The 17,672-nt window shown below is 36.3% G+C and overlaps 1 long non-coding RNA gene across 1 annotated transcript in view; it reads left to right on the top strand.

Annotated features, from left to right (window-relative positions):
• Positions 1-17,672, top strand: part of LOC103791512 (uncharacterized) — a 43,161-nt gene that overhangs the window by 12,086 nt on the left and 13,403 nt on the right. Inside the window, exon 2 of the long non-coding RNA XR_617931.5 lies at positions 5,279-5,426. This is a non-coding gene — a long non-coding RNA (uncharacterized LOC103791512). The remainder of the gene's footprint in view (positions 1-5,278; positions 5,427-17,672) is intronic.

The following is a 17,672-nucleotide window of genomic DNA, read 5'->3' as shown; positions in this document are numbered from 1 at the left end:
GCTTGTTCGCTGGCCACAGATGCCATTATGGTATACAGATAAGATACGCTTAATATTAAGACTTTAAAAAGAGCCTCCACACTCCTGAAAATTCAGAGGCAAAGCTGAACCTCTTTCTTTAGACCATATACTTCACTCCCGTTGGCCCAGGAAGCCTGGCTAAAGATAGTCTCATCCAGCTCACACACTTGGGTTTTGTCATTTCATGTCATAACCTCCACATTCCTTAAATGTAGTTTTAAAATGTGTTAAACGGAAATGCTGATATAAGCCTAAATGTAGCTGCACTTGCTGTTTCTGCTCTAACTTCATTCATGGTAGTGGATTTAGTTAAAAGGCCCAGAACAGTCATGCTTAACAGTAAAGAAGCAAAATCCTCTTGGCTTCAATGAGGGTTAGTTGTATGTAAGAGCAGAATGAACACTATAGATGTTTGAGATAAATACCGTCTGTGGAAATGTACACATTTCATTGATGTCCTCTCTAATGTATAGAAAAATATGCCGCATTATAAATAAAGCCCTGTTTGCTTTTTTCCCTATATTAAATGCTATTTTATATATCTTGAACACTTGGAATATGCAGTAACATTTATGATAGTAATAGCTGACACCAAATAAGAACTCTTAGTGATCCTTGGTGTCTATTTAATCATAATCAAGGACTACCTGGTAAGCATTAAGTGACAATAAAGGGTATTCTTTCTAAAATATTAGATGAATTGGTAATAGAGAAAATGGTCACTTAGACAGAAAAGTCAACAGAAAATAGCAGTAATTATATGTGCCTTGTACATGAGCATACTGTATTACATTCAATGTGCCATTGTACAATGTGCTATTAAGAAAGAAAAGTATGGTACCTCTCTTTGGTGATACAGCTGCATTTGGAAGTTTCCCAGAGCACAACATTTAGCTTTTCCAAATGCTTTTTTGGTGGAATTTCCCCTCCCAGTTAAAAACTGGTTTTCAACACACAACTGCATAATTATTTTTCTGCAACTAACTATAATTACTTGTTTTGTGCATCTCTACTAGAGTGATTCAGTGTTTGCTGTTCTACCTTATAAAATGTATCTGCATTAAAGGCATGTGAAAAGGAGTATTGACCTATATAATATATTGCTATATTGGTAGGGGCACACAGCTCTAATTCTTTGTAAATGGCACAAAAGTCTATATTGCTTTGCATTTTCCTTTTTGAATGCGATGTGAGTTTTCCGACTAAAGCATAACACTGGAGGTATCTGAAGACAAGAAACCTCACAACATAGAAATTATGTAGTACACAAAGAGTCTCCCTCTCATATAGAAGTATAATGGGAAACTGAATTAAAAAGGCTGTTGGAGGGATTTGTTGATAGTGACATCATAGAAAACTCTGTAATCAGTGACTGTGAGATTTGTCAAGACAGAAAATCAAACACAGATTTTTAAATCATTCAAGAATATCTAATCATTTTATGTCATTCACAAAGCTCTCCACAAATAAAAATGAAAATTAAGTAAAGCCCCTCCTGCCAGTCTTCTTTTATATACAAGTGGTTCTCTTTCTGTCTTTTCCTTCCAACTCCTATTTGTCTATCATTCTTTTCTCTTTCAATTTCTCTTTAATCCTTGTTTTCCCATGTCCCTCCTTAGTCTTACTTCTTAGTGATGCTGATAAAAATAAAGTCTATTTAAAACAGATGAGTCAAGGCCAAAAAATAAATGACTGATGTGTGCCTTATCATTATTTTGAAAGTAAAACTACACCTGTGGCATTGTCTTCTTTAAATTTTTTATAATTTTAAAAACAAACTACAAAGAAAATGGAGAGCTGAAGTACTGTTTAATGTCTCTGAATTTATTTGTAAATATACATAATGTTAAATGCAGTGAAGTCTTTATGAGACTACTTTCGTACTTGCTGATCCCAGAGTGCAAAAAGAATTAGCTTATCCAGAAAAACTCAAAGTCATAATTAGTCTTGTGAGTTACAATAATAGGGTCTCATCCTGCATTTCTTTCTCATATGGTACTTCCAGTAGGAGTTCTGAATAAAAAAGGACTATGGGATTGGCCATTAATAATGGGATACCTGTGAAATATGAGCATTTTCCTATAGTGCCAATCAGTAAAATTAGAAATCTGCCTCATCTTGGCCTTACACCCTTCAGTTAAAACAATAACATCAATAGATTTTTCCAATTCCAAAAAAAAAAATTCTTAGTTTTAAAAATACCTCTTGAAATTAGAAAATAAAAATGCATTTCCCCCTATCTAAATATATTTTACTCTTAGCTTAGTTATAAATATGACTGTAATTAATTTTCATTTAAAAAAGTAACATCTAAGCTTTACATAGTTTCCTCAAACAAATAGAAACAAAAGATTAAGTAAGGAAAGAATCAATGAAATTCAGTGGAAAATTATCTTCATTCTCAAGGATCTCAGATAAACTTGCGATCCTTTTTTCTAATTTGGCTATTCAGGTCTCTCAAACACTGTTGACTGACTAGGCTGACAAATTCATTTAATATATAGACCCAGCCTAAATTAAAGGGGGGAAAAGTGCAATAGCTTGCAAACCCTAAGATGTTAACATTTTGTGAAATAGAAATAGTCCTTTAAAGGATTACATTATGATGAACTGCTAACTAGGCTTAGAAAAATAGGCAAAATGCAGTTATAGTTGTACACTCATCTAAAGCTCAACACTGCACAGTTCTAATAACCCTAAAAATTTAGACAACAGTCCATCATCAAGTGAACAGATAAACAAATCATGGTATAGTTCAACAAGGGAATATTACCCAGCAATACAAAGGAATAAACCACTCATGCATTTTACACATGGAAGAATCAACATAATTATTCTGAGGGAAAGATGCTAGACAAAAATGAGCACAAATCATTTATTTAACATTCTAGGAGATTCAAACTAATGTATAGGGACAAAAACACATCAGCATTTATCTTTGGGGAGGGACAGGAGGCAGGAATTACAAAGAGTCACGAGGAAACCTTGGGGGTGGTGATGGATACATTCATTATCTTGATTGTGGTAATGGCTTCACAAGTGAATACATAGAGATATATTTAAATTATGTAGTTAAATATGAGCAGTTTATTACATATCAAATTTAGGTCAATAAAGCTGTTAAGTCCCGGCACGGTGGCTCACATCTATAATCTCAGAACTTTGGGAAGCGAAGGTGAGAGAATTGCTTAAGTGCAAGGGTTTGGGACCAGCTTGGGCAACATAGCAAAAACCCATCTCGACAAAAAAAAAAAAAAAAGCCAAGCATGGTGACACATGCCTGTAGTCCTAGCTACTTAGGATACTAAGATGGGAAGATCACTTGATCCCAGGAGTTAAAGGTTACAGTGAGTCACGTTTGTGTCACTGCACTCCAGCCTGGGTGACCTTGTTTCTAAAACAAATATGTAGAACTGTTAAATATAAATAGACTGATTAAAATAGATTTAGCAACGAATCAGAATGGATGCTAGCTAATAACCAAAAATTTCAAACTTTAGGTTTCAGAGTTATCTAGGCAACTGGGACCATGCATAGTTGAATGTAAAGAATTTGGATATTCAGACAGCCTTCTTCAACCCCTAGTTGATGTTTATGAACCCTGTTTTAGTTCAAAACCATTTTCCATGTTTTCCTGTTAAAAAATATACAGTCTTGAATGAGGTGAGCATCACAAGTTTCAGATTCTTTCTCTAGCAGTACTACAAACTGTGTGATTTAGGACAGGTGACTAAAGTAACGTCAGAATATGACCAATTGTTTGAGACAGAGGTAAGTTGAAAGATACTTTTTTTTCTAGAGAAAATAGGATCTCTCCACCAAGCATTTTGACTTCATAATTGTGTGTTCTGTCACAACATCTCTAAAGATTTTTCTCTTCCCTTTCTTTACCACCACGTGTGACAAAAATGGAATGGCGATGTTCACTGGAGGATGTTGTTAGCCAAAATGAAGTTCCCTTTATATTTGCCTCTGGTGGATATCACTACATAGGCTGATAAATTTCAATTTGTTTCAGCAAAAAATTTATTAAAATCCATAATGAAGTGCAAAAACATCATATTGAGACTTTTCTGAAATAAAACACTATTAACTGATTTACCTAATGAAGTGTCTTATTTGGTGCAGAGCACATAACTGAGATAACTCCAGGTTGTTATTTTTATTGTTCTATTTTTCACTTGCGACTAAGTTTTTAGGTGCATAACTTGAGTTAGATCAGTCCCCATCTCAAGGGAGGAGAAAATAACTTGTAAGAACCTCAGGGACTAAGTTAAAAGCCAACAAACATATGGGAAAAAAGACTGGAAGCAAATCGAATATATGTGCACATTGACATTTTACTAAAAGAATATGCTTAGAACTTTGGGTTTATTAAACATATGTCAATAAAATTGAAACCAAAATCTATTTAGCAAGTGGAATATGTTTGTGAATGCAGAAATGCATGTGTTTTATATTACCTGAAAAGCATATTTTTCCATCTTACCATATTATGACTTAAATTTATTGTTCTGATTTTAGAGATTCTATATTTAAAATGTGTTGATAAAAACATTTTTATTTAGAGAATTAGGTATATTTTTGATTTTTAAAATGTTTTTCTTTTTGCCAGGGTCAATTCTCATACCTCATAGTTAGGTTTCTGAATGTAAGATTTGCAATAAGAAAAATGTATCATTGACCTTGAAATAAACGTCTAACTGGTCTTATGTTGATGTGTAACTAACTCCTGCATGTTAAACCTTTATACAATAAGTATGGTTATAGTCTTTCTTCTGGATGTTTTAGCAAGGTGGAAAAAATGAGAAAGATTCAACTTATTTTACTTTTCCTTTGTCCTTTGCTCATGCTTTCTGTTTTTCATTTTACCGTCTTCTTTCCTCTCACCTTCCTTCACTCCTGTCACTTCATTATTTAACTAATAATTTTTTTTCTGCTATTTATGTTGGTCAGTGACCCAGACATTGACTTAATTCTGAAGTGAAACTGATTTAAGCAAGTCCCTTCAACTATTTCTTGACTATGGTTAGGATTAAAGAGCTCTTCAGATACATGAACTATTCCTTTTTGTACAGTATCTGTGATATTGTTTTCTTTTGTTTAATCTCTTAGCTCAGAATTTTAGTTTTAACCAGAACCAGTTCAGTGATGAAGGATTTCAAAAGACTTTTAAAAGATTACACCACTCCCATCCTACCTTATTTCCGATGTTTCATACAATCTAATGAAATAAGTACCCTTTCTTTCCTTTCAGACTATGTGAGAAGGGATCCAAAATCAAGCAGTTTGGAAGCTGATACACAAAGAGTTTGCCCTGTTCTTGGCTTCCTAGAACTGGGGACTCTTTTGCTGGAAAAACTCAAAAGGGCCTTTTGGTGTTGAGATGAAGATCTCTGTCCAAGGTGATTTCTTTTCTCGGTGGAATCATGTCTTGCTGTTCAGCTGTGACTTTCTGTTGCTGAGATGCTCAGCTCAATTAACTTCTCATCCCTTCCCTGCTCCTAATCTGTGGGGAGATATGAATCAGCATCATATTTATGATATGTTATGGCCACATTCTAGAAGTCTATGTTTCTTATTAGCATACATTGGCAAAAATTTGCCCTACCCATCTCATTGGATTCTCTTTAGAATCCAGTGTGATAATTTTTGTGAAATCTTTCTGCAAACTATAATGTATGGTAAAAATATAAGATGGTTTTACCGAAAACAACAGAAGACTAGGAACTAATGTGGTATGTCAGTATCAACCACGTACATGTTAGTTGATTCAAGCACTTCATAATTTTATTAATAAAACCTGACATCACCTTGTCTGTGCAAATACACTTTTTATTTTATTTTATTTTTTTAGCTCATAGAGAATCAGATCATTAGGTACTATCGGTGAGTTGCTCCTTATGGTATTTTACCGTGTTAATGTTGGGATAACTGTCAGTGCCGAACCATTTGGATGTAGAAAATATTATAATTTAAAAAATCTTGTCTTCTCAGAAGAAATGTGAAACAAATATCTATGGTCAAGCCATTTAGATGATATATTTAACAGGTTTTATCCTCTATTAAATTTCCACATACCTATTCTCCCAAAAACATAAAGGCTTTCTGGCCAGGTGCAGTTGCTCTTGCCTGTAATTCCAGCACTTTGGGAGGCTGAGGTGGAAGGACTGCTTGAAGATAGGAGCCAGAGACCAGCCTGGGCAACAGACAGAGACCCTGTCTTTACAAAAAAATTTAAAAATTAGCTGGGTGTGGTGGCATGCACCTGTAATCCCAGCTACTTGTGGAAACTGAGGCAGGAAGATCCCTTGGGCTCAGGAGTTCAAGGCTGCAGTGAGCTATCATCATGCCACTGGGTAGCAGAAAAAAAAAACTTTCCTTTTTCTCTGATTGACCCATTAACATAAAGTCACTTTCTACTTCACTATTATAAATAATTATAAATAGAATGAATTTACTAATTAATTGCTATGAAAATCATTATTAATTACTCTTAACAACATTTTATATAATCTGTTCATAATTCTTCATCTTTGAAAAGAATTCAGAGCTACCCCTGAGAACAATGAAACAGACAGTATCAGTTATGGACAATAATCAGAACCAATATATAAAAGTATTTAGCACTTCAAAATGAAGAGCTAGACAGACCTTGCAAATCTTTATGTTTATTTTGTCTGGATCAGATTAAATTTCTTGAAATTGAAAAACAATACAATCTTCATATTCTATTGTGTACATTTCTTGTATTTATCAACTAGCCAAACGATGTGGTGACCCCACATTTTTATCTATACAAGTTTGTAACATTTGGTAAGACAAAGAACAATTTTATCTACTTTCATTAAAATTTTCACAAAAAATTAAGAGAAGGTAGTTTTCAGAGCCTAAGAATTGTTTGCAAGAAGTTACGATTGGAAAACAAAACATTTTATTTTATTATTATTTTATCTTTTATTTTTGTGGGTACATAGTAGGTATATATATTTCAAAACATGAATTTAATTTATGCCTAAAGAAACTTATTGCTTAGAATCTGCCAATTTCCATGTATTTACTTTAGCTAAAATGACATCCTTTACTATACACATTATCTGTAACTAATTATTTTCACAGACTGTTTACTATCTAAGGAACAACATATCATGCCAACATTTTGTCTAATACAATCGCAAGCAGCAAGAACAAATTGTACAAAATCTTGTATCTAAAGAAGCAAAATTCTACTAAGTGAGAGGCCAATGTAGCCTAAGCAGATATCAAAGCAGAAACAGATAGTTATATACGAGACAAAGGCAAAGTTCTTTGCCTTAAGATCTCCTAGAATGAAGTTGAGGTAGAGGAGCTAAAAATGACAAATAATTAGACATACATTTTATCTTTTTCCAGAACAGTTTACTCAGTTTTTCTATTATATTGACCAATTGTGACTCAATACAATCGTCTCTAACTGTGGATACAGTTGAAATATTTTACTCCACTTCTTAAGACCATGTATCTCAAGGAAGATGCTGAAGGACATCTTTCAAGATGCCATTGTATAAGAACCTGCAAGTGTACATCTAGTTTGTGAAAAACGACCTGGACAAAAATAAGATATCCTGCAGAATCCTTAAATCCCTCTGCTGATGCTGCCTGGTTTCTGTCTGTAATTCTGGTTGGTTTCAGTAGTTGCTAATCCTTGGTTTTTCTCTTGCCTTAGAATTTTGTATTTTCCTTATGACTCCTGGTAGTCAAATTTGGCTGCCTTTTATCACTCACCTAAACTAAGGTCCCCTGGCACTTTAGTAGCACGCTCACTGCCTTCTTCCTGCAGTCTTGCTGTACCTAGTTCCACGTTGTGCATTGTCTGACAGCTGTGTCAGGTGTCTTATCTATTTTGGCACACATGATTGGTCAGTTCAGGAAAATAAGCACTTTATTTTTATACTTAGTTGACCACCTGGGAGGCCAATTAGGAAATAGCTGCATAAAGTAGTCAAAGACTATGAGGTTCAAAACTAAGGTGGCAGCAGTGAGGATGGAGAAATGAAGCATTTAAGAGCTATGAAAAACAGAAAATCTACAGATTTGATGACTGGTTGGGTAAAGGAGCAAAGGATAGGACAAAATCACGGATCATTCTTTATTTCTGGCTCAAAACATTGAGGTGATAAGAAGCCATTTATTTAAATGGCGAACAGAGGAGGAAGATGTGATGAATTCAGTCACATAATCGAATCATAGGTGTGTCTGTAAGACATCTAAGTTGTGATGCCTGGTGTTTAGTTGAATATTGGGTCTGCAGATGAGGCAAGAAACTTAGGCTTGGGATAAACATTTGAGAACAGAGTATTTTTAAAAGGACCCGATGGTCAAACGTTTTGTTAAAGAAAGTCAAGAAATCACATATAATAAAGAATAAAACCGATCGGATTAACCACAAGATGCTATTGATGAATATGGCAAACTGAGTTTTAGTGATATGGTGGGGGTCAAAGCTAGAATTTAGTGGATGGAGAAATAAATTGGAAAGTAAGGGAACCAAATGTCCTACCTTACAGTAACAGGCAGATTTTTGTCTCATCTCAGAATTAAGAACAAAAATTACTTACATATTTTCTAAAAAAATTAAAATGAGATATTCTACCTCTTTTTCACATCTATTCTCTATTTTTCCCTGCTAGGTATGTCTGCTGGTGTTTATTTTAAAGAAATAACGTATATGAAATGTTTAGCACAAAGCTTTACATAAGATAAGTGCTCAAGTAATGTAACTATAGCCATTCCTAATTATCTAAATCTAATCCACTCCTGGAAACATGTGAGAAGGCATTTTTTTGCATAGCAGAAGCAAATAATTTATATTGTAAATGGGAAAACTAATAATGCATCCTTAGTACATGCAAAAACCCCAATTTCTCTACTAATCAATAAAACTCTCTTAAACATGTATTTAATAATCTACTAAGACTTTATGCATTATAAAAGCACTTAATACTTGATTATTTAACATTTAATGAACATATTAGTGAATACATTTGTGAAAATTATAGACAGCTTCAGATATGAACTGCATTTTCCGCCTACACTGCAATTAGAACATGTATTCTAATATAGACAAACAAGATAATATAAGATGTAAAAATACAGATTAATGTAATTCACATAGCTAAAAGAGGACTTTTTAGAAAAATTGTTACTTTCCTGAAGACTTATGGTGAGAGAGACCTTTTCATTTAATAAAATGTAGCTCCTTTAAAGAAGGAAAACATGAAGCACCATCCTATCCTGATGATTTTCAAGAAATGAATGCAATGTACTCAATATTTTCTTGTACAACTCCCTGGCAATTACACGGAGAATTCTTATAGCAAATTTAGATTCAAATGCTAAATCTGGGGTACATGTTCTAAAAATTCCCTATTACTATTATGTACCACTATAGTGTAATCTGAGAGTGCAATTGGTATGGGATATGGGCAAAAACATAGAAGCAGAGCAATGGTTCTAAAATGGGGATGATTTTTACCCCTGCCCTGGAAGACGTGGCAATATCTGGGGACATTTTTGGTTGTCACAAAATAGAGGTCGGGGATGCTTCTGTACATCCTACAATGTGCAGGACAGTCCCTCACAACAAAGAATAATACCGGCCAAAATGTTGATAGTGCTGAGGCTCACAAACTCTGAAAGACAACAGTGTTCAAAGGTATGTTCTGTGTAAAGAACAATGATGAAGTAAATTTGGGTATAGGACAGGGCCAAGTTAGGGCCATTAGAATACTCAGAACTAATGTTGGAGAAATAAAGAATTGGGTGGAGGGGCAGTTGGTTATAATTTCATGGAGAGTCTTGAATGTAACATGAAGAATTTAGATTGCAAGCTTTATTTTCATTTTATGTATTATTTATTTATTTATTTTAAGAGACAGGGTCTCACTCTGTCACCCAGACTGGAGGACAGCTGGAGTGGGTGGTGCAATCACACCTCACAGCAATCTCCAACTCTGAGGCTCAAGCAATCCTCCTTCCTTAGCCTTCTGAGTAGCTGGGACTACAGGCTTGCCTCTACACCCAGCTAATTTTTCAATTGTTTTGTAGAGACAGGATCTCGTTGTGTTGCCCAGGCTGGTCTCAAGCTCCTGTTCTCAAGCGATCCTCTCACCGTGGCCTCCCAAAGTGCTGGGATTACAGGCATGAGCCACTACACTCAGCCAAAATAGAAGGTTTTAATGAAAAAGAGTGATGTGATGAGCATGAAGTTTGAAGATTTGTAGGCCACTTGAATATGTTCAGGAGAAGAGAGACTGGAATCATAAAAATCCATTTGAAGCTGGGAGTGGTGGCTGACTCCTGCAATCCTAGCAATTTGGGAGGCTGAGGTGAGCAGATCACCTGACATCAGGAGTTTGACACCAGCCTGGCCAACATGGCAAAACCCCATCTCTACTAAATATACAAAAATTAGCCAGGCATCATGGCGCTCACCTGTATTCCCAGCTACAAGGAAGGCTGAGGCAGGAGAATGGCTTGAACCTGGCAGGCAGAGGTTGCAGTGAGCCGAGATTGCACCACTGCACTCCAGCCTGGGTGACAAAACAAGACTCCGTCTCAAAAAAAAAAATTTAAAAATCCATTTTGAATGGGAAAAGAGCAGCATATGTCAGGACTGTCAATGGAAATATAGAAAAAGTATGGAACTAAACCAATATTTCAGGGAAAACCTCAATTGGAATAAGGAACAGATTGAATATTACAAAACCAAGAGCTGGAATAAATCAATATTATTAATGTGGGAAAATACACTGCAGTGGAACTTTTCATCAACGGTATAATAAATATAAGAAAGGGAGATGGTTTTAGTGGGGAAAATGAGAAAAAAAAGTTACATTCATTTTTTACCATGTTACACATCAGGTATGGATGAGACAACCAAGTACATGAGATAATGTTAATTAGTACAGGAGCTTTTGTCTAAGTTTTCTGATTAATCCTTTTTTAAAAGTAGGTACTCTTCAGATCGTAAGTCAACTAACCCATCTGAGCATTAACTGTGCAATGCGTCATACATTTTTTACATGCAACCTCACTTTTAAATTTTGAGGAATCACTGGAGAATGATATTACTACTCCCATTTTATGGATAAGAAAAATGAGGCTTAGCAAGGTTAAATGACCAAGGTCCCATAGCTACCAAATCAGTGAAAAGGAATTTAACCCATTGTCTTCTAGCTCTAAATCCTGGGCTTTTTACTAAAATAATTTTCTTTCAGTTGTCATGCCTGCTTCAGTTACTTTCACATAGTTTCCTACAACCACATCTTTATTGATTTCAATACGTCACTTCCTCAGCTATACACTCTCATACACACACATACTTTTAAAAAACCTTTTTTGTTCTTTGAAAAGTAATACTCGCTAATGTATAAATTTGGAAAATACAAAAAAGCACAAGTCAAAAGAATAAAAATCATTATTAATTCTACCACATAGAAATAGCTGCTAATAAATGTCTCTTAGATTATGATATAAACGTTTACCATTTTTCCTTTTTCCTTTTTTGATGGTTTTCATGATATACAGTGTTATTTCCAAAGTAAATCATGAGGAATTAGAAAGAGGATATTAAGGAGAAGCATGGTGCACAAGCTAGGGAATTAGCTCTCAAATCCATAAAGAAGAAACTTGTGTGAGGTGGGAGTGGGGAGAGAGAAGGGGAGAGGGTAATTTCCAGAATCTCCTTTTGCCCAAGGAGCACTAGGAACTTAATAAATCTTAGTTCATTTGTCATCTCTATGCTCAGCTAATGACAAGATTAAATTGAAGCTACACTTTCCTGAGTGCTTATCATTTGCCAGGCGCAGTACTAAGAGCTTTACTCACATTATCTCATTTTATCCCTGCAGCATATTTCCAACTTAGAGAAGAAGAAACTTAGGCTTAAAGAGGTTTTAAGAACATCCCTAAGTTCCACATCTAGTAAGCGGGGAAGTGAGGATTCAGAAACAAATTTGTCTGGGCACGGAGGCAGTATTCTTATTCTTTGCTATGCTGCCTCCTCTTGATGAAGAAAATCAGGTGTAAGTATGGAAATGAGGAAAGTAAATCAGAGAGGAGCTAAAGGAGACCTTGGGGTCTCTGGTATAGAACACATTCTCACGGTTTCTAGCCTCGGACTCTCTTTTCTGTTCTTTTGTAGGAGTGGGTGGACATTTTGGCCTCTGGGATGTGGTCCCAAGCTTGAGCCATGGGATGATTTTTGTCTACTTCCATCAGAAAGGAGTGTGCGAAGGAACACACATGAGATTACTGTGTGTCTGACACATAATAGGCCCTTCATATTAGTTTGCTGAATGCTCCACGGAAGGGAACTTCACCAAACTGAAGCTCATTTCTCAGGTGTAACTTTAATAACAAGCTGAGGCACAAAATCTCACTAAAGTTTACCAGCTATCTATTTAGAATAGCTGAATTTCAACAGATGTTGACTGACTCTTTTAGGAACTTACTATTATCTACTACATTTCTTAAAGTCAGAATACTGCTCTTGGGAAAAAAATACTATTAGAATAATATTGTGTGATTATAAGTTATCACATTTTGGCTGAAATTTAAAATAAATAAATATAGTCTTTTATTTTTGAAAAAATATTTGGAAAACATAGTCTTTGGTTTTCAGTTTTACACTGTTGTTGGAGTTGCTATGGAAAAGTAAAGAGTTTAGGTAAATAAAGTTTGGGTGCATTTTCTCAGCTAGTCCTCTAGCTTGGGAATGATCCACGTTTCTGTGGAAACATGCCTTTCCTGTGAAACTTGATGTTAGCCATTGCTTTTACATGAAGGCCTATATTAAGCTGGGTGCAGTGGCTTGCGCCTATAATCCCAGCTACTCTGGAGGCTAAGGTGGAAACATCACTTCAACCCAGGAGTTTGAGACCTGCCTAGGCATCGTAGTGAGACATTGTCTCTACAAAAACTTTTAAGGATTAGCCAGGTGTGGTGGTATACGCCTGTGGTCCCAGAAACTTGAGGGGCTGAGACAGAAGGATTCCTTGAGCCTAGGAATTTGCGGCTGCAGTGAACTATGATCACTCCATTGCACTCTAGCCTGGGAGACAGAGAGAGATCCTGTCTCTTTAAAAAACAAAACAAAATAGAATTAACTAAATATGAAGGCATATATTGGCATAGTCACTCAAAAGCATTTTTATACATAATTTTTGCATAAATAGCTACATTTATTTTAATGATAAATGTATAAATGCTGCTGTTCCCTAAGAACTTCACATAAAGGAAGATATTTATCTCTGGAATTTTAGCCACACTACAATTAAAATGCAATTAACAAAATATTAATACAAGTGTATTTGAAGATCAACTGCTTAATGGTTAGGTCTATATTATTCTCTAACGTCCTGAAAGTCAATACATAGTAGAGTCAATGAGTTAACCAGCCAATCAAAATTACAGTATCTATCTAGTTGTGAGACTATCATTAATTCCTTAATAAAATGCATGACTTGATGAGAACTCACGCTGCCTGGTCTTTTTAAAACTTTTAACCACAATGGGTTGCTACTCTGAAGTCTGAGATTATTGGACATTATGTTTTAACACTAGACAACTACCGTAACGCTATAGCAAGTAGACAGAATCATGGAATGTTAGAGCAAGAAATGACTATCTAGATCCCTTCTTGCCTTTTCCCTTAGAGATGGGGATACCGAAGACCAGTAAATACAGGAGAGTTACTCAATGTCACACAGTTAGTGGTAGAGCTGGGCCTGGAGCCCAGGGCTCCTGATTCCCAGGCCACTGTTCTCCACAACACCAAGTCACAGAATTTTAAGATCCAACCCAGGGTCTGATTTTGCAGATCCTGTGGGGAACTTGCCTTGCAGTCTGTGGACCCAGACTGTGTTCATTTATTCTTTCTCTAGACAAGGTAAAGTAGGAATTAAGCAGGTGAAGGCATAAAGGAGCAACTGAAGCTTGCACAAACTGAAAATTCTCTCATCATGGCAGATGCCATGGTGATTTTTTGAGACTGCTTCTGGCGAAGGTGAGCCACCCATCTCCTACTCAGAAGTGAGTGTCAGAAATGGCTAACACCAGCTTTGTCTTGAATTGTCTTGAAGACCCGGGGAGATGGATAGGTTTCCTTGCAGCTCCTGCCAAGTAAAAGAGAGTATTAAAAATATTGATATCTCAATTGTCATTATGCTGTTTTATGTTGGCAGTAGAAGTAAAAACAAAACAAAAAGCAGTGAGTTATCCCACTAATTTTCTACTGTTACTTTCAATATGAGTCTGCTTTAGTTATTCTTTTTACTTCACGCTGCATAATGAAAAGATTCTAAACTTTGGCCATTTGGGTAACTCTAGCAGCAAAGGGGAAACAAAGGGGAAAGTAAAGTTTTGGAACTGAAGTTTTACTTTGTGTCTAACTATGTAAGCTTATGGCAAAAAACTACAAACATACAAACAAAACTATGAATAAGTACAGCAGAAATATTTATTTCAGCTTTTGAAAGATTCACTTTTACTCTATGAATGGCTACTTGTAGTTAGAACAAGTTGTTACCCAAACTGCATCAATTCTCTATTAAAATACAACTACTTGTCAAATGGATTCTAGCATTTGCCTTTCAGCTCTGACAAAAATCGTTTTGACTGATTTAATGATATTTTTCAATCTGATTGTTAGATAACGGTCTTTTACAACAACCAAATCAAGTTGACCAGTTGGATTCTCATTTTTGCTCTTATTCACACTTCCTTATTACCTTTTCGTGTCTGAACAAGTTGCCCAGAGTCATGGAGCAAAGAGGAGTCAACTCTTTTTACAAGATGTTTGTGCTTCAGCTTTTTGAAGCACCAGAAGAGAACCGTACCTCTGTGTCTTTTGTGTGTCCGTAAACTGAAATTACTGATCTGCAATATAATAAACTGTTAAGAACAACATCCAGCCCAGTTTTCTTTCTGGGATGAGGAGTATGGATCACTAATGTATACAACATAATTTTAGAAAGCATATGGATAGTGAATAACACAATGAGAAAATTAGCCTCTTTCAGGTTTTTTGAGACTTCTAATTATATCAAGAAGAAAGTCTCAGTCTGGTGCTAACAAAGAAGTCTCTAACACTTTTATCTTCCTTTTTGAGAAATAGAAAACAAGCCTCAGGCTCAGCATCTTCAGCAGATAACTATGTTCAGCCAGAATTTAATAATACTAGATGGTTTTCATTAAAACAGAACTTTTTGGGTTACCAACTATGTGGATGACACTTTCTAAAATGGCAGATACATAAAGCTTCCTTTTAAAACAAGCTTAAAGTTAAAAATAAAAATAGAGTTAGTTTAAAGACAAACATTAAGTGAAAATAAGTGCAGTGAATACAGCAGTGCAAGTATTACATAATGGCTGTAGTCAGTGACATGGTAAAAAGCACAAAGCTGTGGGAATGACTATAGCTTGGGGAGTTGGCTATAACCTACTCCCTCACTGGACAGATGGGAAATCCAAAGCCCAGAGAGGTCAGTAAATCATAAGGGCTGCAGGACGTAGGCCACTTACCAAGTGGGTGTTTTCACTTTATTTGAAATGGAGTCTTGCTGTCACCTGGGCTGGAGGGAAGTGGTGTGATCTTGGCTCACTGCAAACTCCACCTCCTGGGTTCAAGCCATTCTCCTACTTCAGCCTCCTGGGTAGCTGGGATTACAGGTGCCCACCACCACACCCAGCTAATTTTTGTATTTTTAGTAGATTTGGGGTTTCACCGTGTTGGTCAGGTTGGTCTCGAACTCCTGACCTCAAGTGATCTGCCCACCTCAGCCTCCCAAAGTGCTGGGATTACAGGCGTGAGCCACCGCACCCAGCCAAAATGTTAAAAAACATTAGTTGAGCATCGTGACAGACACCTGTAGTCCCAGCTACTCCAGAGTCTGAGGCAGGTGGATCTCTTAAGCCCAAGAGGTTGAGGCTACCCTGAGCCATTATTGTCCCACTGCACTCCAGCCTGGGCAACAAAGTGAGATCCTGCCTCAAAAAAATAGATTAAATTAAAATAAATTAAACTAAGAACATGTATCACCTTTTCTAATTATCTATTTATTGAAGCCTGTCTCTTGTCAGAGTGGAGGGAACGAAGAGGTGGGCAGCAAAGTCAAGCTGGTTCATCAATTGATTGGTTGTTAAAATCAATTTTGTATATGGAAAGAGGTGAAGCAGAGTAAGACATTTAACACATTTTAAAATCCCAGCCAGACAAGAACTAATTTTTTATCCTTGCTCTGCCTCAGTTTTCTTTATTCAAATAATGGGACTAATTATGTTACTGGGTTATCTAAAGAAATAACTAACAGCAGTTAGGGAAGTACAAAGCGAAGGGTTGAAATGGGACATTAGGCTATGTATCCTAATGTCTAAATCACTCTGAGGTTGTGAAATAGGGACAGAGAAAACGTATCACCTTTTCCAACTAACATTGTCTCATCTTGAGGATTTCCATTTTCAGGCCCCACCCTCTGGCTCTGACATATTTATTTCTGATTCTGAGAGCCCAACTGAATAGTCGTTGGAGAAGTTTCAGTCCTTGGGAAATTCCAAGAACCATCATTCCATGCACAACATGGACTCTAAAATGGAGATTCCTGGCATCAGCTCACCAGGAAAGGGAAGACTGCTGTACCCTGTTAGATTTTCTTGCAGGGATTCATGAGCAGTCCTGTTTCTGTTGCAGAATATCTGAACAGAAACAGAAATGACAATCATTTTAAATTGGGGACCGCTTTTGAACCATTTTCACAAAGGCTTGAAATTCATCTTTACAGTTCCTTGACTCACTCATGAGACTGTCATTCATCCAATAGCAACAGATCATGCAGCCCACGTCATTTGAGAGTTTAAGTGTCCTATCTTTAGAAATGTCTCTCCTGGTAGAGCATCACACACTGGAGTCTGTTGGGAGATGGGGGGTGGCTAGGGGAGGGACAGCAGCGGGGTGGGGAGGTTGGGGAGGGATAACATGGGGATAAATGCCAGATATAGGTGAGGGAGGGATGGAGGCAGAAAACCACCTTGCCATGTATGTACCTATGCAACAATCCTGCATGATCTGCACATGTACCCTGAACCTAAAGTATAATAAAAAATAAAAAAATAATAAAAATAAATAAAAAATAATATAAATAAATAAAAAATAAATATCTCTCCTGTAATCTCTCCTGAAAAGAGGATGATGGGGTAGACTAGAAGCAGCACTATTTGTATGTGGATTCCTCTTTAGCAATCCATGTCAGTGTTAGTTAATTTGGTTTATATAACCCACAAATTGTTTTCAGGACTTTGCTCTTGCTTAGAAGGGTCAACTGCTTTATGTATATTGCAAATCTCCCTTGTTTCATCAGGGAGGAATCCAACACAAAGAACTATTTACTTATTTATCAACACCAAGTCACCCATAGCTGTGTCATAATTGGAATAAACTCCAATATTCAGCCTCCCATTTGGATGTTTCTTTTTATTTCTTTTTGTCATCATCATTATTATTATATTTTGAGATAGGGTCTTACTCTGCCACCCAGGTTGGAGTGCAGTGGTGCCATCTCAGCTCACTGCAGCCTGAACCTTCCAGGACTTAGGTGATACACCCACCTCAGCCT

The sequence above is a fragment of the Callithrix jacchus genome, chromosome 2 (genome assembly GCF_049354715.1).
Source record: "Callithrix jacchus isolate 240 chromosome 2, calJac240_pri, whole genome shotgun sequence".
Lineage (NCBI taxonomy): Eukaryota > Metazoa > Chordata > Mammalia > Primates > Cebidae > Callithrix > Callithrix jacchus.
This window is presented reverse-complemented; position numbering and strand designations above follow the sequence as displayed.